General features: G+C 38.3%; 1 protein-coding gene across 1 annotated transcript in view; it reads right to left on the reverse strand.

The window, feature by feature from the left end:
* DNAJC1 (DnaJ heat shock protein family (Hsp40) member C1) overlaps nt 1-25,995 on the reverse strand; it is a 121,448-nt gene that overhangs the window by 15,943 nt on the left and 79,510 nt on the right. The gene's annotated exons all lie outside the window — the stretch shown is intronic.

Consider the following 25,995-nt stretch of genomic DNA (forward strand, 5'->3'; position numbering starts at 1 on the left):
ACCGGATGCTTCTACCACCAAAAGAAACAAAAAGTGTTTTTCTAACTACGTAAGACAATCTGTTAAAAATAACTGTCTTCATAACGGCCAAAATAAAAGCGAACAAAGCAAGGAACACAGAATCAGAGCAGTTTAAGGCATGAAATCGCGCTTGCCTCGGTACGCAAGACACCGTAACCATCCTTGACATTTGCAGCATCTTTGGCAATGACCACAGAGCCCAGCCTTTGTTACCATCGGAAGTTTACCATTTTATTTATTTTTAAGGAATCCTTTATGCCATACCTCTTCTAATCACCATTTCCGATAAGGAACAGGCACGTACAGAGCGGTTTGCATTACAGAGCCATCAGCAGAGAACAACAGTCAGAGGTGAGTGACCCCAGGGACCATCTCCGCAACTACAGCAAAGCTTCTCCCTGACACTAATCCTGCCTGTCATTCTCCCACTGTGCTCTAACCACACTGACATCCGCCTGCCGCACTGCGAGCTTAACGGGGCCCTTCCTGACTTTTTACTGTCTCCCCCAATCAATGGTTCAAGCGTGCTCTTTTCACCATGTCCAAATGGCAGCTCCACTCATAATCAAAGTGCATTGCTCCTGTTAAAGGGCTTCCCGAAAGGCTCCACCATTTGCATTCATTTGCAAAGCAAACTACTTTTATTCACTTTGTTCTGCTATCAAGAGTGTTCCCTGAAGCAGATAAATTGGCATAAATACAACCTGCCACTTAAAAGACAGTAAATAATAGCCAATAGTAGCAACGATTTCATCAGTCGTCCTGGTTTGGATCCATGTAGTCCTTTATTCAATGCTGAAAGCCTCAGACATTCATATTTGCATAGTTTTTAATACAAGTATAAACGAATTACCTATGATGATTCAAAACGCAAGATGCTCAAATAACGTGTGTATATGTGAGAGATCTCACACATACGTTACATGCATTATCACACAATCACACTCTGGCCTACAGAAGAAATTATAAATACACAGAAAATCTTTGCATTGCACAATAACCTTATTACTGTTATTGTATTAAAAACAAGTTAATATATTCCATATATTTATTACATTATATGCCATATATATATCTTACTAAAATATTTCTCAGAGATTTTTAGAAGGGAAGATTTAGGGTACTTAATGTTCTACTTATAAAAATTTAATCACTGTAATTTAAATAATGAATTCTTCTAAGATTTTTGGTTAAAAGCCTTTTGTTCAAAAATTAGTCAAATTTCATACCTCAAAATTAGCCTTAATATGCAATTTACTGTAATTTTCTATTTAATTTGTATTAAAACTTTGTGGGTTTTTTTTTTTGCTGTTTTTTTTTTGAGGGTTTTTTGGTCGTTGTTATGGGTTTGTCAGGGTTTTTTTTTTTTTCATTTTTTTAAAAAAAGTAAATTCACAGCTATTCTCTCTTACCATATCCAAAGCATATCTAAGCAATTACACATGGAAATCAAGATGATCTTTTCAGTAATGTACACGTGTCAGAAGCTTTCTCGTAAGTTTTATTTTCAGACTTTTTTGTTAAGCTTTGTTTTTCCTATGTGCTCAACACTTTACTAACCATTTGTAAACATTACAGAAGTCATAAGGTTATCTTCCTAAATAATGGACAAAACTACAATCATTCTGTAGATCTGTGGCTAATTATATAGTTAATTCACAGCACAAGAATTCATTAGCTACATTAAAATATCAACTTGTTAATCTTATTTCAAGCAGATAGTAATTTTGGAATGTGAAGATCTAAAACATATATTTGGAAAATCTTTGAAAAAGCTTTTAGAAAATCCACTCTCGACCGCCAAAGCTGTAAAGAGCTTTTGTGAATTTGCAGTTCCTCAGCAACAGTTAATTGTGTCTTTAGATGCAACAGCGCCTACTGTGATACAGCTACTACAAGCAGCTATGAGGGTGGTCATGGTGTGAATGTATTCCCCCTGTTCTAATCTGTAGCCAACTGTAACTGCAAGAGTCAAATGAATGCATAAACATACTGCTTTGTCACCTAAAACCATGTGTGTCCAATATCACTGAAACACTGGGCCAAAATTCATCTCTACAGTAAAGCAATGGAAGACACCACATGGTGAGGGGGCAGCTGTTGTTACTACACGAGCATTCAGATTTTGCATCAAAAAAGCCCCGTTCTGGGATTAACTCCCCACACTGAATACAAAATTAAAAGTACAGAGTTATGGTCTACAGTCTTTAAAATGAAAATAAACTACAAGTGTAGATATAAAAAATTTATAGCGTTCTCAGAAATAATAATCCTTTAACATGGTTTATCATACAGAGCTGGCAATATTGAAGGATTAGTTCACCCAAACCACTATGCACCTTCTATAGGAAAGAAATATGAATGTGGTTTATTGTTTATCATCACTCTTACATGTGTATCTGCATTTAGCAATTCCATACCACCTCTTTCAGCATGATAGAGTTTTTCACTATCAGGATTTTTTAAAAATATGAGCAACTCTATTTTCAATTATATTAAAACCAAATTTTTAGACAATAGGGCATTTCTTTTCAAGAAAACAGTCTGACTTGTTTAGACCTGTTAACATTAATAAGTATAAAACTATATACCCTTTTATTGATAAAACTGGGAAGTGGCTAGTATTTGAGAGTTTCTTTATAAACTCTAAAAGTTATTTATATTGACTTGACAATATGAGATAATTGGATTTTTTTAGATTAAATTTTAGCTTTAAACCATTTCTTCCTGTCATCAATATACTGTAGATTCAATTAAAATCACTGCTGTATGGAAGTTTGGATAATGTTTTCAATCTGGATAGGACTTTGTGCCATGCTTCATCTAATTTTGGTGATTCACTGATCTGAGCATGTCTAGTCCATGATCTTGCAAATAAACCATGAGGCAGCATCTATTTAAAAACACCTATGCAAACGTTTGTAGAACAAGGGTCCTAGTAAAATCCCAGACAGTTTTGCAACTCAGGATACATTTAACCTACAAGAAGGTGGTGTTTATATCCACTAACTCTAAGAACAGTACGTAAAAGTATTCCTGATTTAATTTCTTGCCCATAATGTCTTATTTTTCTTATTCTTCCATATTCTTACAATTTCTTGCTTTACCTACAAGTCTGAAATCACTCTTGTTTCATCAAGGCTAATACACATCTGGCATTGTGATCCAGCTGTGGCCGAACACTAAGGATCTGCTACAGTTTGAAAGATCTCTTGTGAAGCTCTAAAGATCTGCTAAAGCCAGCACTGATAACTTCTAAGATCTCAAGAATCACTGCCAGCTCAGAGCTCATTATCTTGTGCATGAAGGTAGGACAGTCACCCACTATATCAACATTTGCATCACACTGTATTTACATACTGAAAAGTTTTTCTGCCATTTTATTGCCCAAGCAGTCTCATAAGATCACTCTGGAGTTCCTCAGTGTCTGTTCTCATCTTCATTATTCCAAATAATCACAGAACGGTTGGGGTTGGAAGGGACCTCTGGAGATCATCTAGTCCAACCCCCTGCCAAAGCAGGTTCCCCTAGAGCACATTGCACAGGGTCGTGTCCGGGCAGGTTTTGAATATCTCCAGGGAAGGAGACTCCACAACCTCCCTGAGCAGCCTGTTCCAGTGCTCTGTCACCCTCAAAGTAAAGAAGTTTTTCCTCATATTGAGATGGAACTTCCCATGTTTTAGTTTGTGCCCATTGCCCCTTGTCCTGTCACTGGGCACCACTGAGAATCCCCATCCTCTTGACACCTGCCCCTAAGGTATTTGTAAGTATTGATAAGATCCCCCCTCAGTCTTCTCTTCTCCAGACTAAACAGACCCAGCTCCCTCAGCCTCTCCTCATAAGGGAGATGCTCCAGTCCTCTAATCATCCTTGTAGCCCTCCATGTGACTCTCTCCAGTAGTTCCTTGTCTTTCTTGAACTGGAGGGCCCAGAACTGGACACAGTACTCCAGGTGTGGCCTCACTAGGGCTGTGTAGAGGGGGAGGATAACCTCCCTTGACCTGCTGGCCACACTCTTGCTAATGCACCCCAGGATACCATCGGCCTTCTTGGCCACAAGGGCACGTTGTTGGCTCACGGTGAACTACTTGTCCACCAGAACTCCCAGGTCCTTCTCTGCAGAGCTGCTTTCCAGCATGTCAAACCCCAGCCTGGACTGGGGCATGGGGTTATTCCTCCCTAGGTGCAGGGAGGACCCTACACTTGCCTTTGTTGAACTTCATGAGGTTCCTCTCCAGCCAGCCCTCCAGCCTGTCCAGGTCATGCTGAATGGCAGCACAGCCTTCTGGTGTACCCACCACACCTCCCAGTTTTGTGTCATCGCACACAGTGTACACTCAGTCCCTTCATTCAGATCATTGATGAGTAAGTTGAACAGGACTGTTCAATACTATCATTTGTACTCTCTCACCTCAAAGTTCACCTTTTCACCATATTATCATGTTCACTATACTACATGAATACACTGAGCTGCACAATTCCTAGCAGAAATGCAGCCAAACTCCACTGCTAACTTTGCTCTACCCTCCATTTCCCATCTTTTAACTAATTATTTATGTGTGAAAATATCCTTCCTCTTATCCCAGGACTGCTTTCTTTCCTAAAAGCCTACAAGCCTTGTTAAACCTTTCTGAAAAATCAAGCGGACTTTATCAATCACATCACCTTCTCCCTGCGTATTCATTAATCCTTCAAAGAAGTCAGAGGGTTTAAGGCAGAACTTCCCTTTATAGAAGCAATGCTCAGGACTCCATGCAGGCCATATTTACCTGGTGCTCACTAATTCTACTCTTTATTTCAGTTTTTGATAGTTTTCCCTAAAGAGATGTCAGATGTACAGGCCTGTAAAGGTCCCTGAATTCCACTGACAACTTAATAAATAGAATGACACATTTGCCATTTCAGTCCTCAGGCACCCAAGAAAATAAACAGTTAATTGAATTATTTAATCCTTAAATTTGCTTTGAACTCTTGGTTGCATATCCTCTGGTCCCAGTAACTTATATAATTTAATCTTAAACAATATATTACATAGGTCTAAAAGAAGATTAGAGATTAATTTTAGAATTTTTCAAAGCAACTACATGTAAATATGAAGATAAACCAAATTATCTTCACTTACATCATAAGCTCGTCAAGATAATAACCTAACCATAATAATTTTTGTTTATACTATTCCTCACACAGGAATGCCTTCAGCATTAAAAGCATTAAAATATTAAACAATATACATAACGTAAGTAGACAACGGCTCTTAGAGAAGAGTGAGAACCTAAGAAGGGAAGCATGATGTTTCATCTGCCTCAGCATCAGATCTTCTACCACATGCAGCAGCAAATGTTCTAGGACAGAGAGATTCTTTCCCTCACAGCTGCCCCCAACTCGGATTAGGGATTTCCATAGTTGAATCCATTTCTGTTACAAAGCCAAGGATGAAGCTGTCCGCCCTCCTCATCCCATTTTTGCCCTTAATCAACATTATAAGCTGGCTTTCTACGCACATTCAGTGCACATTCAGTTTCTCTCTTCTCACCCTAACCTGCTGTCTTTTAATTTCTCTGTCCAATATATTTCTGCCCTGCTCTATGGCTCTGTACATAATATAGGAGGGAGAAAGAAAAAAAAAAACACCAAACTCAAAACACTACCAGTAAGCAGTGTGGTTTCTTTAATTTCTAAACACATAGTTGATGACAATTTTTCTGCAGCAGGAGAGTCTATAGGAAAAGACAGGACTCCTCAGGAGAGATTTTTCTAGACCTTGCCTGTTTCAGAATGGGGATTTCACAGGCATTTCAATTAGTGCTGCCCTGAATAATTCTGCATCACCCCTTGCAATTCACCACACTATAGACAATTTCCAGTACTGAACAGATCCTTGCAGATATACATGAAACTCTAGTGACATTTTGCAATAACAAAAATGTGTTTCCTGTTCTTTAACTAAGCATTACTCTAAAGATCTTCCCTCTCATCTTATCATTACTTTGTCTCTATAAGAAGTCTTGCTGACAGAACCTGTCAAAAGCTTTATAAAATCAAAGTATACTAAAGCTCTAACAATAAGGCATAACTTTTCTTTAAAATCACACTGACTTTTTACTATTATTTTAAAATTGGTGCATCTAATAGTATCATTCATTTCATAATTTCAAAAGATTAGCTAGTATGGCATTCATGCTAACCAGTCTGTACTTCCCAGAATCCTCAATGAAGCTCAGAAATTGGTATCCTCTTTCCATCTCTCATTTCAAGGCTCATTTAAGTACTTGCTAAAATATTAACAGCAGTATTAAATGGGTTTAATGTAAGAGTTCTTTTTAGGTCAACTAATGGTGAAGACCATTGTTCCAAGCAATTTTTTTATTTATCAACTTCAGATGAATGCTTCAATCTAAAACACCCCTCCCCACTTGCCTTCAATACATGATGTCAAAAACTCTCTAAACGCCTTTGTAGTAAACAAGGGTGAAAAGGACTTTTAGCCCTAGCATCTTCTTGAAACTTCTTTGTATTTTGATGATCCATTACTTCAACAAAATCCTTGGCAGTGTTCCTTCATCTATTTTCTTTGAAAAAAAGTAGTAATTTTTTATTCTTGGGCTTACCTTATTTTGGATTTGCATTTGACTTGCAAATCTTTTGCTCTTTTGCATAGGCCTTTTCCTTTCTGAAGCTTTTTTTCCCCGCCAGTTAAGTGGCTATCTTCACTTTTTAGTCTGAGACAATAACTTAATTCCAGGAAAATGGGTATACTGGAGATTCTTCCCCTAACTACCATAGGGGTTATTCATAATTTTGACATTTTTTTTTTTTTAAAACTTCAAGCAGTCTGTTAACCCATCCTAACTGCATGTCAACAGATGATTTTTAAACATTTAAAAAAAAAAATAAAAATCTAAGTTTACTTTGAGAGTTTAAGCATATTAGAAACCAAAATGCAAATATGTCCATAACTATATAATGACAATATAACAGCTCTCCTATGTTTTTGGGAAAACAAAACCAGTTGCCATCTATTCAGAAACATCAACTAAAATATTTTTTTACAAGTACATTTCACAGCTAATGCAGGTCAAAAAGGAATTATTATTCAGCTTTCTCATTCCTAAGCTGTGCATCTATATGTACCTATCTCTCTCTCTCTCTCTCTCTCTCTCTCTCTCTCACTTAACCTCAGCAGGAAGCCTGAGTGAATAATAGATTCTCCCACCGCCACCTTCAGCAGTATTACATGGTGCTGCCAGGCTGTTCCTAGACTTATGATACACCTTACCTTAAGACTGAAAAATTTGTGTTCTAACAGACAGACGAAAAGCAGGGGAGGATGATGAGAGTAAATATAAATCGAGTTAAGAACCAGCTACGTGAAGCAATAAGACAATGTTTTTAGTTACGACTATATTCCGAAAGTTGCAGATATTCGAAAAACAGTAGTAATCAGTCATCTGACAGAAAAGGTGGCAAACAGTGACTTAAAAATGAAGCACTGGATGAGTTACATACTCACAAGATGATTGCTATTATACTACGTTCATTCCAACGTCTCTGGCTTTCACTTCTAGCCATTGGCCCTTCTGTCTTCCTCCCAGACTGAGCAGCCCTTCAATAACAAGTATTTTCTCCCATGAAGGCACCTGCTAAGTTAAAAGGTCATTTCCAACCCTTGAGTAATTTCTACAGATTTTCTTTATATCTACTTTCCACCTTTTTACATGTAAAACCCCAAATTACAAAAAGCCATTCAGAACTGATCTTTCCTCCCCATTCCTACTCATTATTCATTCCTACTTTGAGAATTCAAAGCCAAGAGTGGTTTTTAATACGTTCTTTGAAAGTGCTCCAGTTCTTCATAAAGAATCTGTAGGGGAAAGCAATGTCAAGCAGTAATCTTCAGGTTTTGCAGAACAAAAACATGTCAGAAAACATCTCTAAATTACTTTAATAAAAATATTTTCTTGTCAATAGAGCTGAAATTGCTCTCAAATAATGACTTGTTAATGACTAGTCATTGATATGAATGATCATCTGGTTAAAGCTACATCACCTGGAAAAACTGGGGAGGTAAAAAAAATGAAAACCACTTAGTATATTGTAAAAATCTTTATGACAGGAAAAGTGAGAATTTTTTATCAAGTGTCTGTGGTGAGATTTTGGTAGCTGCGGTGGCCTCTCTAAGAAGGAGGCGAGGGGGTGCCTCATGTTGGGGACAGCCAGCTCCAACGGATTCACTGCAGGAGACAGCTGAGCCTGTCAGCCAAGCTGGAGGCACCTCTGGGGAAATATATTTAAGAAAGGGTGAAACGCTGCACAGCAGTGTGAGGAGTGAGGGAAAGTGTGAGAAACAGCCCTGTAGACACCACGGTCAGAGAAGGAAGGTGAGGAGGTGCTCCAGGCAACAGAGCAGAGATTCCCTGGCAGCCCGTGGAGGAGACCATGCTGGAGCAGATATCCATGCTGCAGTCTGTGGAGGACCCCACACTGGAGCAGGTAGGTATGCCCTGAAGGAACCACGACACGTGGAGGTCCCATGCTGGAGCAGGTTTATCCTGAAGGACTGACTGCAGCCTGTGGAGGTCCTGTGCTAGAGCACGGAAAAGCATAAGAAGGAAGGAGCAGCAGTGAGAAACTGTTACAGACTGACCAAACCCCCATAACCCCATCCCCTCTGTGCCACTGGGAGCAGGGAGGAAGTAGAGGAATTGGGAAAGAAGGAGTAAAGTTGAGCCTTGAAATGCAAGGGGAGTGGGAGGAAGGTGTTTTAGGTTTTGTCTTTGTTTCTCACCATCCAACTCTATTTTAACTGGCAATAAATTATTTTTCCAAGTGGAGCCTGTTTTGTTTGTGACAGTAATCAATTACTTGATCTCCATGCCTTCACCTCCACCTATGAGCTTTTTAATCTTCTTTTCTCCTCCAGTCCTGTTGAGGATAGGGAGTGAGAGAGCGGCTGGGTGAGCACCTGGCAGCCAGCCACAGTAAACCCACCAAAGAATTATGAAGTAAAAAATTACAACATCCTGGTTTGTACTTAGAAGTTTTGGGGAAGAATTCTTCAGTGATCTCCCCTCAAAACTACAGGAGTAGAAGATTACCAGCATCTACAATTGCTGCTGTTGGTTACAACAGCACAAATACCAGATTTAACATAAAACTCTGCTAGCAATACAGTAGTCTGCAAATCTTCCTCCACAAGAAATAAATGAAAAAATTGTTATCTATTGGGTATAACAAAACAAATTGGTTGGATTTCCTACACTAACCAATGATAATTTTAGGTAAAACTTACTGACTTCTAACCAAAAGTTACTCCCTCAGTGATTTAGGCACTTCTGAAAAACTTTTTCACATTTTTTCTTTTTTCTTTTTTTTTTTTTTTTGACTACCTTACAGAAAAGGAAAATCTTACATGGATGTCTACATTCTAAAGATTATATTGTCATCTCTTTTAAATGGCAGCATGTATTGGTTGCCTTCACTGAAATACTGAAGCCCTTTCATGATCACAAAGGTTCAAAGAGATCACAGATAAAAATGACAATTCCATAAAACACAGATAAAATAAGCATACATGAAAAGGATACAAAACCAAGAATAAAGTTATTAGAGCATAAATGTCCTCATTTAAAGTTAGAGAATAATTACTCCCTACACAGTCCTCAAATAGTATCAGAGGCCTAAATTAACTAATGAACTTCCTACCCCCAGCTTTCTTTAATGAGAGGTGTTTTGAAGAATCATTTCTATTTCAGTTTTCCTTGATCAGGAAAGACATAACCTATATTTGACGAATAAGATGTTTCTCTCAGAAGACTTTCTTTTAGCCAATTAAAACGGACATTACACTTGCATTCTTTGACAAAGGAGTTAAAGTCAATGAGTAAATGCACACCACTTAACAGTACTGAATCACACAATGGTTGAGGTTGGAAGGGATCTCTGGAGGTCATCTGGCCCAACACTTTGCTCAAGCAGGGCCACCTAGAGCCAGTTGCTGAGGACCATGACGAGACAGCTTTTGAATATCTGCCTCCCAGGAGGGAGACTCCACAACCTCCCCTGGGCAACCTGTGCCAGTGCTCTGTCACTCTCACAGTAAAAAAGTGTTTCCTGATGTTCAGAGGGACACTCACATTTGTGCCCATTCTTGTACCCTGAATCACATTCTTGTATCCTGACTCACAAAGCCCTGTTAAAAAAGTTAAATTTGGGTGAAGGTATAAGTAACTTATAGGTTAGGAAATCATTAACAAAGAAAAAAGGTTTTTCAAAGTTACACTTCCTAAAATTTTACATGGCTTGAGGAAAAAAAAGGTATATCAAAGTCAGTATAGAAATTCACCCAAAATCCCACAACTCCTCCATGAAGTCACAACATATACATGGAGGCACAGCCTCCTGTAATCTGAGATTATAGTAAATATTCACTTCTAGTAAATTTGAGTTTTGTTTCAGAGGTCATGGTATGACGCATGACATTTCAGGAGCTACAGTTCTCTGAGTACATCTCTCAGTACATACTCATCACATCATTTGCCATCCTTCTCCTGCTAGCCCACTCACATCAAACTTTGAAAATCACCGAACAAAAAGTGTATTTTTTCCCACATTATACTCTTCCTCCTTTCCAGGGCCTGGTTGTTGTGGGGGATTTCAACTACCCTGATATTTGCTGGGAGGCCTACTCAGCCAGCCATCCTCAGTCCAGGAGGTTCCTCCAGTGTGTTGATGATAACTTTCTGATGCAAATGGTGGATGAGCCAACTAGGAGAGGAGCGCTGCTGGATCTGATCCTCACTAACAAGGAGGGTCTGGTTGAAGAGGTGAAGGTTGAGGGCAGCCTTGGTTGTAGTGACCATGAGATGGTAGAGTTCAGGATCTCATGTGGCAGGAACAGAATAGCTAGCAGAATCACAACCCTGAACTTCAGGAGGGCCAACTTTGGCCTTTTCAAGCAATTGCTAGGGGAAATCCCATGGGACAGGGTACTAGAAGGTAAGGGGGCCCAAGATAGTTGGTTAGCATTCAAGGACTGCTTCTTCCGAGCTCAAGATCAGAGCATCCCAACAAGTAGGAAGTCAAGGAAGGGTACCAGGAGACCTGCATGGTTGAACAGGGAACTGCTGGGCAAACTCAAGAGGAAAAAGAGGGTGTACAGATCGTGGAAGGAGGGGCTGGCCACTTGGGAGGAATATAAGACTGTTGTCAGAGGATGTAGGGAGGCAACTAGGAAAGCTAAGGCCTCCTTGGAATTAAACCTTGCAAGAGAGGTCAAGGACAACAGAAAGGGCTTCTTCAAATACATTGCAGGTAAAGCCAACACTAGAGGCAGTGTAGGCCCACTGATGAATGAGGTGGGGGCCCTGGAGACAGAGGATAAAAAGAAGGCGGAGTTACTGAATGCCTTCTTTGCCTCTGCCTATACTGTTGGAGGCTGTCCTGAGGAGCCCCGGACCCCTGAGGCCTCAGAAGAAGTCAGGATAGAGGTGGAATCTGTCTTGGTTGATGAGGGCTGGGTCAGGGACCAATTAAGCAACCTGGACGTCCATAAATCCATGGGCCCTGATGGGATGCACCCGCGGGTGCTGAGGGAGCTGGCGGAAGTCATTGCTAGGCCACTCTCCATCATCTTTGCTAAGTCGTGGGCAACGGGAGAGGTGCCTGAGGACTGGAGGAAAGCGAATGTCACTCCAGTCTTCAAAAAGGGCAGGAAGGAGGACCCGGGTAACTATAGACCAGTCAGCCTCACCTCCATCCCCGGAAAGGTGATGGAACAACTTGTCCTTGGTGCTGTCTCTAGGCACATCAAGGACAGGGGGATCATTAGGGGCACTCAGCATGGCTTCACCAACGGGAAGTCTTGCTCAACCAACTTGATAGCCTTTTATGAGGATGTTACCCGGTGGATAGATGATGGTAAAGCTGTGGATGTGGTCTATCTTGATTTCAGTAAAGCGTTTGACACGGTCTCCCACAGCATCCTCGCAGCTAAACTGGGGAAGTGTGGTCTGGATGATCGGGTAGTGAGGTGGATTGTGAACTGGCTGAAGGAAAGAAGCCAGAGAGTAGTGGTCAATGGGACAGAGTCCAGTTGGAGGTCTGTGTCTAGCGGAGTTCCGCAAGGGTCGGTTCTGGGACCAGTTCTATTCAATATATTCATTAATGACTTGGATGAGGGATTAGAGTGCGCTGTCAGCAAGTTCGCTGATGACACCAAACTGGGAGGAGTGGCTGATGTGCCGGAAGGCTGCGCAGCCATTCAGAGAGACCTGGACAGGCTGGAGAGTTGGGCGGGGAGAAATTTAATGAAATATAACAAGGGCAAGTGTAGAGTCCTGCATCTGGGCAAGAACAACCCCATGTACCAGTACAAGTTGGGGACAGACCTGTTGGAGAGCAGCGTAGGGGAAAGGGACCTGGGGGTCCTAGTGGACAACAGGATGACCATGAGCCAGCAGTGTGCCCTTGTGGCCAAGAAGGCCAATAGCATCCTGGGGTGTATTAGAAGGGCTGTGGTTAGTAGGTCAAGAGAGGTTCTCCTCCCCCTCTACTCTGCCCTGGTGAGGCCGCATCTGGAGTATTGTGTCCAGTTCTGGGCCCCTCAGTTCAAGAAGGACAGGGAACTGCTAGAGAGAGTCCAGCGCAGAGCCATGAAGATGATTAAGGGAGTGGAACATCTCCCTTATGAGAAGAGGCTGAGGGAGCTGGGTCTCTTTAGCTTAGAGAAGAGGAGACTGAGGGGTGACCTCATTAATGTTTATAAATATGTAAAGGGCAAGTATCAAGAGGATGGAGCCAGGCTCTTCTCAGTGACATCCCTTGACAGGACAAGGGGCAATGGGTGCAAGCTGGAACACAGGAGGTTCCACTTAAATTTGAGGAAAAACTTCTTTACGGTGAGGGTGACTGAACACTGGAACAGGCTGCCCAGAGAGGTTGTGGAGTCTCCTTCTCTGGAGACATTCAAAACCCGCCTGGACGCGTTCCTGTGTGATACGGTCTAGGTAATCCTGCCCCGGCAGGGGGATTGGACTAGATGATCTTTCGAGGTCCCTTCCAATCCCTAACATTCTGTGATTCTGTGATTCTGTGATTTCTTTAGCAGATCCACCAGTCATGCTGACACTGCTGTATGGAAGACACCGAGTTATGAGATTAGGACAGGAATTGAAAGACTGTTCACTGATGACTTCTCCAGCAATGGTCTAATTAAAAGATACTAAAAACCTTCTTGGTAGTGAAGCTGCTGTGTTCTCACCAAAATGAGGTATATTCAGCATCTAATCAAGGCACAGATCACTGCAATACCTGAACATGTTTAACGGAAGAAAACACAACTAGATGTCTTAAGGTTCATTCCAGCCCTAAGATATAAATTTTCATGAAACAAACATCTCTTGTTCTATAACATCAGGATTGGAAACCAGAAAAAAAAAAGATACTTTAAGATGCTGGTTCTTGGCAAAGATCAGCATATCTAAGAACTTTATGAATCTGGTAATACAAAGGGGATAGCTTTAAATAAAGTGCATGATCCTTTCAATTTATACATAACCCAGAAGCTCATCAACTGGAAGTGACATAAAAAGAGACAGGTTTACTGGTAGAAGGGCGACTATAAACTTCCAGTGTTATTCAGAGATCAAAAAAAGCAAAACATAGTACCAAATGGACGAAATAAGGTCCTTCCAGAGACACAGAGGATCTAGCTTTAGAAAATTAAAAAAAACCCCAACCAAACATGCTTTTCAGGCCAGGTTTTGTTTTGTTTAATCCAGAATGGTTTTCTGATCCTGTTCACACCCCTACATCCAGTTACCTGAACATAACAGACTGACACATCACAAAAGTGGGACATGAGCACTCAGGTGTTCATTTACCATAAGTTTAGGCTGGAAGTTGGAGAAGGCTTCAAAGACAGACATTTTCAGCATGCTAAAAGGACCTGGAGGGACTTGGGTTCAGAGGGGAAGAGAAAATTCTAATCCATTCCAATATGGTGCTTGTTCCATAGCAAGTTCCCTCTAGTATTAACATAAAAACACGTTAACTAGTTATTTGCAATGCATCAACTCAAATACCATCCTCTTTTTAAAAGAAGGACCTAAAGCCAAAAAGCATTAAAGCATCTGTCTGTAGCAACACACACCTGAAAAAGGCCGCTGGTCTACAATTAATGTTTCACACATCAGGTTCTACCACTCTTTGATTCTAGAATTAATACGAAGCTTTCTTTAACCTATAAGCCATTAACATGACCAAATACATGCAGGAATGTTTCAAATACCTACCTACACTACCATAAAGCAATCTGAATATTCCTCCTATGAAGTAGATAGTTTTCAAAAACGTGAAAAATAATTCAAATTATGAAATATTTTTATGGCTTTTGAAATTAAATTGTTCTGTAATATTTACACAAACCCCAGATAATTTTGTCTTTTTCTGTTTGTCATTAGAGCAAACCATGAGGGGTAAAAGGTTACTACTTGCCGCATTCTCAAAATCAAATCAACTTTTCCATCATGCAAGCCAGAGGAAAAATGTCACAATTAAATGGTTCATAAATATAACACTAAAATTACTATTTTAGTCAATGTAATTGAACAGAAATTAAAATGTAGTTTTTAATTGCATATTATAACTTAAATGGTAGCACTTAACAGAAAGTGTTAAGTCATTTATTTTTTAATTGTTAGCTGCTTCAAGGCAATTGTTTTAATGCAGAAAAAAAGTGAGAAGCTCTTCAGTAAATTTGATTGTAGGACACTGAGGCATGCAGATCAAATAAACTATAGGTTGAAAAGGTAATTATATTTGTCCTGTGATACATTAATGTGGAAACAAATTCCCAAAGAAAGGGAACAAATGTTCTTCATTTAATTCTCTCTCAAAACACCACTCTATTTGGATTTTTAAATGCAGTTTGAAAAGTATTTCCATTTGATAGAGAACAAGAAATTGCAAATCTTCTAGAGTACATAGGTCAATGAATTCTTCAGGAAAAGGATTTTGTAACTTTCATAAACTTCAATAAATAAGCGCATAGGGTAGTAAGTCCTCAACAGATTGCAGATGGCAACTTTTTTCATAATTACTTGATACATTAAAAATCTTTGGCCATGCTGTTAAATTCACTAGAGAAGATGAGCCCAAAGGCATGCAGATACATTAAAGCATATGATTAGTCTATTAGTAAGGAGTGGTTTTCCTTACAAGGTTATTATTTGTCTTATGAAATACTAAGCAGATTAAGCAAGGGTCAAATATTTAACAGCATTGGGCTGTTATATCTTGGGCTGTATACTCTCCTGTAATCCACTTCAATATAGCATGGCATGCTATGGGTATTTTGAAAGCATTAACATACGGTATTAGAAAACATTCAATACACTAAAACATCCTCAGTCTTACAGACCGTGTCATAATGAACACGATATTACTACACGGCTAATCCTGCTGATTGACTGCTCCGCAGTGCTGTCCTCTTTGGTCTCTTCTGTCCTTTGTCCAGCTTTTCTGTCTTGCTTCCTGGCACACTGTGTCCTAAGATACAGATCTTATCTCAAGAACTTTTGGATTTTTTTTTTTTTTTTTTTTTTTCTTTTCACCTTGGTCTGTTGCTGGCAACCTGTTTCTCCAACCTTCATTCACCTTAAATAGCTTATCCAAAAATCAGGGTTTTTTTTTTGTCCGTTGCCTGCCTTCATAATATAGTTTCAACTGCCTGCATCAGAAGTATTTCAACATCACAGTTAATGTCTAAATAACATTCTTCCTTCCACATCAAATGCAACAACATTCTTTCACTAGCAATGCTATCTAGCTCTGCCAGTAATCAGTTATTCCCTAAAACAGCCTGGATATTCTGATCTCTTAATTTTTAACTTGAATGCAGGAGGTACTCTGCATCCCAAAAATGCACAAACATACTGCACAATTACAGAGCAATTATCCCCACCAGTGGTATTCAAATATTTCGTCTATACTATGTACAGCTCATCAAGTTAGGTCTATCAGTACGTTAAAACACAAAGGAAAAATCCAGCACCCTTCTCCAAATGGAAAGATGTTAAATTCTGCTAAGCAGAATACCAAATCTTAGAGATTTGGTTTCAATATAGAAGTTCTCTTTGGTAGAGAACAAAAATATGAAAATGGTATCTAGTCTACCTCCTAACATGTTTTGACATGGCTCAAGGCAGACATGAATTTTGGCTATGAAGGGGGGGAAAAAAAACAAAAGAAAAAAAAAAATCCGCCATCCCACCAGAATATGCCTGCAAGAATCAGAAGCAATATGCATTTAGGACCCTAAACGGGCTACCTGGAAAATGTCATTAACACAGCCCATACTAAAATAGATTTTCAGCTGTTTTCCAACAGTCTAATTGTCATGTCATAACATAGAAGGGGATATCTGAGTAGTTTTCACGAATTCATAAAACACAGATCTGTGATGGCAACCTCAAGCAACTGCACTTCAAAAGAAACTCAAATTTCAAAATTGTTAATTATCATGGAATAGTATGTGTAATTGAAAATAAGGGCAATGCTACTTAAACTGCTTAACATATAAACATAAAATCTGCCCGTCAAATTCCCAAACACAGCCACAAAGTCTGGGCTAACTGAAAATCAAAGCCAGCCTTTGCTTTTCTCATATGCACAGCTTTTCCTTCGCATAATTTGTGGCCATTTGAAAATGTACCATTAATGTCAGTCTCATTCTTCCTGTGCTCACTTTCTCATTACTGGGCAAGTCTTCCAAACAAGAACAATAAAGAAAAAGCCCAAGGCAGTGAAATATTGCTGATACTGGTAGATATCCAGTCAAGACCAGCGTAGTTAAAAAAGCTCAAACACACACACATTAGAAGTTACTAACTTACTACCTAGATTCTCTGTTGACATTGTTTTCTTTACAGAGCTGTTCCAATCCAGATTTCCAATGCAATTTACAAGTATCACCTAGTAAATAGTAAAAATTGAAGTATTATGTTTTCTGTGTTCACATGTGTATGTTTTAGCAAAACAACGTGTATGTTTTAGCAAAACAACGAATCCAGGAACACAGTTTCTCTCATGATAAAAAGAGAACACCAGTAGGAGAACTTCGGATGGCCAGAATGCTGATGTTCCCTAAAGAAGTCTAAGTAAAAATCTGATGCTATACAACACATCAAACCTGCTACTTTTGTAAGTAAATGCATGCTGACTTTGTGAAAGTCTGAGGGCTGCAGCAAAACACAGAACTTCCTTTCACAATTGCAAACAAAGCGAGAGCCTCCACTCCTTCACAATTTACGTCTCAAGGATGGTCGCCACATTTAAGAAATTCTGCCTTTTGGAAAGTAGGAGAAGTGCCATCACCGATATGACAAACAAACCTCAACCGCAACGTACCATTTCTCATATTGTGCCATCATTAAGAGTGCTCTCCTCTTTTGCAGGTTTGGGTAAGTAATATATTATCCAGCAGCAATTTATAAAGAATGGTTCAGGCTAAATAATTTGTACCCCGATTTAAAGTATACTTAACTTCAAATATGGACACAACTCCGGTTCATTTAAACATAAATCAATTGCATGCTCAAGTGTGCTGAACTGAGGGTTTGAAGACTAAAGGTGATCTTGTCAAGACAGTCAAAAACTATACAGAAAATGGCTAATAACTAGATTGAGATTCTCTGAAAATTCCTGAGTGGCAAAATGCTTATGTCAGTAGTATTAAATCATTCCTTGGCAAAGCAGGATTACATATTTATCTCCACTGGGAAAACAAAAGCCAAACATCTCTCACATTATTCAGTTTATTTTTAGTTGCTGGAGTTTACCCTACATTATAATTTCTGGGCAATTTCTATAAATAAATTTGACCAAACCCCACTATAGTCATGGCCTCAGGAAGAAAAGGAAAACAGCAGCACTGTACACTGTGAACGAAGGTTAAGATGCTGAATCTAACCAGATTTTAATTGGTTTGTCTGGAAAATAAGATATAGAAACATCAATATTTGTTTACATTCATAAACTAAAACTAGATATATTTGAAGCTAACCTTATTCTCCAATTTAAAGATAGCTAAACTCATACCAAGAAAAGTATTTTGCAACAGTTTGCACTTTTCAACTTTCTGTTGAAAAGTCAAAAAGAGCAGCAGTGAATTGCACTACAGAAGTTGGTGCCATAAACAGCAAATTCTTTCTCATCCCTAAGCTGAGGATCCTGTGAAAATCCCATTTCAGGGATATTTATCATCCTTGCCTCTCATTTATTGGCAATATTCCGAGGACACACTGTCAATGCTGGACTGCTCTCTCTCCCTTCTGTTGGATGGGCAGGAGTGAGTGGGGCAAGGTCACAGTGATTAACCAGCTTTCACATCTGCTTCCAGCTTCTACCCTTTATATGTGCAACTACAGTCTCTTCCTTCTGCTTCCCTACTCTTCCTTCCATAGTTGAGACAGGAGTGACTTTCGGGATGTGACAAGGAGGGAGCACTGCCAAGGAAAATAAGGATTTCCACCATGCCCTGACCCCAAATGGGCTAAATTGGAACAGTCCCATCAGATGTTTTCTATATCTCTCCCAGGCTGAGAGGAAGACAAAACCAGTGCAATGAAGACTCATATTCACAAAGGCACTGCACAGCTTCTTGCAAATTTATGTAAAATGGATATCAGCTTCAGGACAGAAGAGATACTCCCAATGAAGAGAGTCACGTTTTCAACAGTTGACTAGGAAAAGCTGAGTTCCTGTTTCTCCTCACAGGTACAAGGTTTCTCTTATGTCAGCTACCCGGTCTTTCTGTGATAGACAACTACCATGTCAATCTCAGAAATGAAACAAGACTCATGACCTGAGGTAAATTAAGAAGTCCAACCTGAGTTATAAAGTTAATATAACAGAAGCTATATAATCCTAGTTTGGACCCAGGCAGGTGTCTAAACAGAGGTTACAGTGTTGCCCAGTGCAGAAACAGAGCTGAATTTTCAAAACCCTGTGTGTTTGTCCACACAGATTAACACTTTGCACAGTTAACTTGAGCTCTTGGGTAGTTTTCAACTGACAGACTCAAAAAACTGAGGACTACATATGGAAAACACACATGTAAAACTAGTCAGACTGAATTATGGCAGCAAGTCACATCAATTACTTCTTCTAGAGAACAGATTCAGTTGAAAAACTACTGAAAGCTAGAATTTGACACCACAGCATCTATAGCATGGTGTTGAAATCAGTGTATTATTCTTCTTGTCTGTACAAGACAAGAACCTATGGTACTATATTTAATTAGACATAAAGTTTAAAAACTCAATCAAGGTCAGGAAATATCAGGCAAAGGTCAACACTATTGCCTTAATTCAATACATATGCATGGCTGATTTTTTTTTTTTACTAGTGTATAAGTGTTTGTATAACATGTTGTTACTATCTTTAGGAAACGTCCTTAGGGAAATAGATATTTTGGCTGTTTGTTTCCTTTGCAATCTAGACTGAATTTTGGTTGTGCTGTGAAACATACTGTTTTCAAAAAAACTTTCTCCCTGGCCGTCATATCAAATCATTTCACTATATCATTTAGATGCTTTTTAATATTCTACTTAAAGGCCCATAGCATGACTTTCCTGCTTGCACAGATTACACCACCTCTCCACCCAAACTAGTTCTAGCCAGCCTGAGCATGGAACATGTGAGAGCAGAATATTATTGAATTACATATTCTATAAGCACACAATTACTTTCTATAAATACAAGAATAAATAATGAAATAAAGTTTCCTATGCTTTGTTAACCTATCCAACCTAACTAATAGGTCAAAGAGAAAAAAAGCAGAAAAGGAAATACATAAATTCCACATTCTTACACAGCAGTTCTTCAAGTTAGTGTTTATTCAGTCTTTATATATTCCTGACCTATTGTAGGCAAAACTCCATAACTCTTGGTTCAATGCTTACTACTTCTGGCATTTGTCCCAGTCATAACAACTCTTTTCTCTGAATCCATCGCTAGGAGAATTTTTCTTCTTTTTGTATTTACAAATACCATTTGTTCTTTGATATATATCTGCCATAACACTGAAAACACCAACTTGAGATGCTAGGCAAAGAATCTATCATCATCATCCTACAACTTTATTCTTCCTTTAGAAAAGCTGAGGATTAAAAGCATTGCATATTTAATACTGCAGATGAAATTAGATTTCTGACCCTAATGATTTGATATTCACAGCTCAAAAGCAAAAAGATCTTATTCTAGGTTTAAAGATGTAGGTCATCCTCTCTGAGGAAAACTCAATAATTAAAAATAATATTTTTTTTAAAAATCACATTTATTCTCTCCTTAAAGCTATTCAAGTCCAAAGTAAAGTCCATAGAGGCTTAACTATTTAAGACAGAAGCCTGAAAAGAAGGTTATTGTCTTAATTTAAGGAAAGATGATTCAAAGAGTACATAAATCTATTGTTTCTAAACAAAATTAAAAATACACTAAAAATACACTGGCTAGAAATATGCTAAATACACTAATTTGCTAGAAATAGACCGCTCTGGTTCAACAGTCACATAAAGAAACAAAAAGATTAGCCATAAAACCAACAAAAACATTGGCTGTTAAGTACGATACTTGAAAAATTCGAAGTTTTTCTAGTTTTCTTTTGTTCATTGGGCTGAGTGACTTGGTGGCTAGCAAAGAGGAAGAGAAAGAGGAATAGAATCACTAATATGTATGTATGGGACAAAAGAATTAGACAAACGTTTTAGAATAACCAAGGTGCCTGTCTACTGTTTTGGTAAATCAAGTCCTGTTCCCTACTTCACAAACACAGTATGTAACAAAAGGGTGTCTTCTCCACACTGTCCCAACTGTTATCATCAATATTTTATCAATATCATTCTGCTGCCCAGAAGAAACATGTATACATCGTTCTGTACCTGTTCACTGACTTCAGGCTGAGCCAGAGTATATTATGTAGGTAGACTTAAACACCTATTTTAAAAAGTATGTATATAGGACAAAAGTAGCTTTTTCAATAACACTAATAACTCTAATGTAAATATGATAACTGTAGGAGTTACCTATAGGATGCAAACTGCACAGTTATTTTAAGGTGCAAAACCCAATATTCTACGCAGGCTGAGTCCGTAGCATTTGCAGCGACACAAAGCATAATAAACCACAGGAAAGCGTGGAGTCTTCTGACTTAACACTTTCAGTACCACTCTAATGCAGATTTTTTTTTTTTTTTTTTTTTTAAATGAACTATCTTTTCAGTGACACTACATTGCTTAAGAGTTTGGTAATAGAATATTGAGATTTTCACCTCAGGGTTACTAAATTCAATACAGCCCAGATCAATAGTGACTCAAAGTCATCACCATTTGATGAGAGTTTGGAGCTCAGGTTAAAATGTATTATGAGCTTAGACTAGCTCCTAGTGAACAGCCTCATAACTGACACTAACAGGTATGGTTGCTGGCAGTCTCAATATAGAGCTTTAAATTCAATGGGCACACAGAGTGATTTACTTTCTTGACCTACAGCAATCCCTCTGGGTCAGTGTTGAGGCACACTAACAGGACACCATGAGGAACCTCGGACTATTGGTTGCTTACTGGTACCTGTCCCAGGAATAAAAGAGATTTAGAATACAGACAACACTTTTCAGATACTGTATTTGTTTCACTGCTTAGAGAAAGAAAATTATTCCAAAACTAGATTACCTCAGGCAGTACAACTAAAACAGAATAACCCTTCCCCTCAAAGACCAATTTATTAAAACATCTGGTTTACACAGCACCTTAATCCTGCTAAGATACAAACTGCTTGCTTAAGGAATTAACATTTTTTAAAAGCCTGGAAACCGTATTCAGGTAATCAGTCATAGGATGTCTGATTAGAACAAGCACCATGTTATTTGCTACCAAAGAAAAAAAGCATACTCAGATTTCAAAGCAGCACAGATGTGGGAAGATTCAAGGCAGAAGGGAGCAGGTGGCAGGCTAGCTGGCAATTTATGAAATGTGCAAGATGATAAAATGACTAAGATTTAGTTGCCAAAACTATACTTTTTAAACTAACAAAATAATAATTTAACATTTGTAAGGCATTTTGCCTTTTAATGTTATAAAGCAGAGAGACCTCCTTTGTATATTTAGAGTTATTTTATATCGCTGTTCCACAGCCAGCTTTCAAACAAAACCTTCATGATTAAAAAGCTCACTCGGTTATCAGTATCCTATCTGTGAAACCAGTGCTTTGATGGCCCAGGCTGAGAAAAATAAAAATGCAAACGTCATTTTAACCAGAAAAGTTCCGTACAAGATGACCACAGCCTACAGTTCAACAAGTGGAAACTACTATGTTTCCAGCATCTACCAATAAATCGTGTAAAAACAATGCTTATGTATACTTCTGTTTCACGGTATTTTGAATAATCCTAATTTAAGGGTAAAAAGTGAAGTGTAGCATATGCAGATGATCTACGTTATCTAAACTTCCCAAGCTCTGTGAAGAGAAATAGTTTTTACTACTCCTGCTTTAGTAAAATCAAGCCAGGTGCTCCTGCAATATCAAAAACACCCAAATGCCAAGAAGTGCCGCAGGACAACATGAAAAAACAAAAATAATGAGAAACATGATTTTCTATCCATACATCTGGTCCAGCTGGAAGGGATCAGGCACTCTCTTTCCCCACCTTTATCTCCCCTTTACAGAGCAAGCAAATATCAAAAGGTCAAAAGTATTCACCCCTCATTGAGGTAGAACTTGGAACTCTATCTTCAGAGACAAATGAGTCAAATAATGATATGTAATGAAGAGGAGATTCCAGTGGAAGATGATGAGCAATCTGTAAACCAAAAGGAATTATAACCCTGGTCCCACTGAAAACAACGATAAATCTCCCATTGATTTCTCAAGGGACAAGATTTTCATGCAACAATAACATTATTCACATAAACAATGAACTCTCATGAAAACAATGTGTGTTACAAATAATGTAAAATCAAATCAGAACAAGAAATATGACAGAAATCCTACGGGGAGAGAAATTAATTGGCAATGATTCACCAATAGAACGATTCCAGAAATGGTAAATACATACATTATTGCATGAATAATTGCAGAAAGGGCAGAACAAGATCAGATGTAACAAAACATGTCCTCTAATAAGTTGCTCTTTTTTCATCCAGCTCCATATAACAGGTTGTCCAACAGGAAAGGGTTAAACAACTACAAAGTAATGTGACAGTGGCTTAACAACATATGCAGGCCACAAAATAATGCAACCTAGAAGAAAGCCCATGGTAACATGCCCTCTAAATTTCCCTTAATTCCTAACAAGCAACCACAGAACACTTTTTCCAGTCAATTTTTTGTGACAGATAAAAAAAAACCAGAAGCTCCAGCTAAATTAAGCTACTTTTCTCCTCTTAACAACCTGAAAGATGATCTAATCTGGGAGTACAAAGATTCAGCGACAAAACAAAACTAATTTTAGAAACAAACTTTTTCAGTACTTGCTTTGAAGAGCTTTGTTATCTGTATGAAAATGAGCTTTTAGTAATTCCTGTCAGCTTCATAGTCATATGCAGTTTGCATGAATAGTGTAAACAGTGCTACATGAATACGCAATTTAGTGCCACGTAAGTATATGATTTCCTATATAGAAAAAACTCTCAAGAGTCTCATTACTTCATCTGCATGCTTTCAAATACAATTGAGTCTGCTCTCACTATTTTCAACAGATGGAGTTTAAGAACAGGATAGATGGTCAAAGAAAGGTTTCATAAATGGTCTAGGTAACATGCTCTAGTGATATGCCCCCTACATGTGTTCCCAAATCTGAATTTAAACATCCTGGCTGAAAATTAAATACAATATTTCTTTCTCTCCAAATTTATGAAAGGTAGTAAATAATGCTAAATTATTATCATTTTACCTAAAACAGCCCAGAATGGACTGGGAAAACAATGCATTCAGTTATTCCCCAATAGCTTCCTCCTTCTAATCTAAAATTCCATCTATTTAACCTTTCCTCATAAATATGACTTTCTAAATTTCTTTTTATTGCTGATCTAGTGTTCCTGGTAATTTTTCTTTCTTTCTGAAAAGTGCAACGATCAGAACTATACAATGAGTCCTAAAGGTGGATGGATCACTGCTGCAGAGAAATGAAGAAAAATTACCTCTCAGTTCTGTAATCCTGAATATTATCTGAGTATCTCCTAATATCTCACTTTCTTTTAATATTCAGTTCTAAGTAGAGAGTAACAACAACTTAGCAAGACAAGCCCCTAATGGACATAAACTTCATGTGTTCTCAAACTAAGAAGAATAACTTCACTACACTATAAGCCTGTTTTCAGCCAGCTAGATAACCTTATGAAAAAATTGGAAAACGCTCCTCTTCCTACATCCCTTGGTAGATCATTTTACCTTGCCTAAGAAGGAAGCTGTTTTCTTCTCTATAGCCTGTTCCTTATCTACTTCAATACTTAAACCCTATGGAAACAGTAACCAACAGTACATTAATAGCTTCCATATCATACTCAGACACCAGACAGAAAAAAACAAATGCTTCTAAGCAACTATCAATAAAAATTAGTAGATTAAGCCAAAACCAAACTGGTACTCCAAATGGCATTTTATATTATTTCCCATGTACTTTTACGTTGCTGCTCTTTCATTTTGAACTGACAGTTAGGTCATTTAGTAGGGTGACAGTCGCGTATATTTTTTTCCTTCTTAAAAAGGACAATGTCTGCTCTTCAGTAAGGATGATACTTTAGATAAATTCTGGGGTGAGGACTAGCCTACAAAGTCTTCTGAATATGACATTAAAGCTTTACCTCCCCATTAGACATGGTAATTCTCATTTCCCAGCAATTTTCATTAGCCTTTACTTTCAAGATCACCTTCAATAAACACTGAAGCAAATTATTTGTTTTATTGCAAAGCTATCCCCAGATCATGACAGGGCAACCTCTGTGCCCAATTCTTCTTGACCTATTTTTTACATCAACATTTATCTTTTTCTTCTATTCAGTTACTATATCCGACAGCTCAATTTCTGTCAAGTTGCACTTTATTTCCTATATCTCCTGACTTATCAGACATATTGAAAAGATCAGGAAAAACATGTCTTTCTAGGCTACCAAAGTGATTTTTTTTTTTTGAAGCCCAGGACACTGGCCTCTGAAGCCACCAATTTTAAATCCATCAAACCCTTAACAGAAACACAAATATCCTTTTTTCTTTACAAATACAGAATTCCAGTTATCGTCAATAATTAGTAACAGTTATTTTACAAAGAAAATGGTAATTTTATTTTTCTGCAGTGCCAAAGCCACACTCTTGCTATACAAACAAAATATAGAGCTCTTATGTAAGCTTAATGAAACAACGGTGAATCAGAGACTTCTGAAAGCCACGACCTTCTCCATGTTGGCAAATTTACCTTACAGAGCTATTTAGCCTATGATAATGTTGCTTCCTAGATTAATATATGTCAGAAAAATACCCAGATTCCTGTTGCAGATGGAACAATAAAAATCTTAGTTTTTCTTTTATACAGCTTTGATGCATCTAAATTCATAACCTTAGACTTCCAAATTTACTCTTCCAAAGAGCGCAAATGTACTCTTCCAAGCTGGAAGAAACATTAGTAAACAGCTCACAGGACTGTAGCCCATGAGCCATTAAACCAGCTTTCAAAAAAAAAAACCAAAACCAAAACAAACCCAAAACTGAAAGGAACCTAAGCATTCAAATATCATAAAAAAAACAAAACACAGGGACTGACTCCAACCTAACAACTGAACACAACCTAAATTTTTAACAAACTGGGCACTCTGCATGGTACAGCACTTAAAAACACTAGTCCATGGATTACAGGCACCTCCTAAAGTACAAATGTCAACAGTGCAAAACAATTCATCAACAATATGAATTGTAATCATCTACACTCAA

The sequence above is a fragment of the Nyctibius grandis genome, chromosome 7, assembly GCF_013368605.1.
Source record: "Nyctibius grandis isolate bNycGra1 chromosome 7, bNycGra1.pri, whole genome shotgun sequence".
NCBI classification, from domain to species: Eukaryota; Metazoa; Chordata; class Aves; order Nyctibiiformes; family Nyctibiidae; genus Nyctibius; species Nyctibius grandis.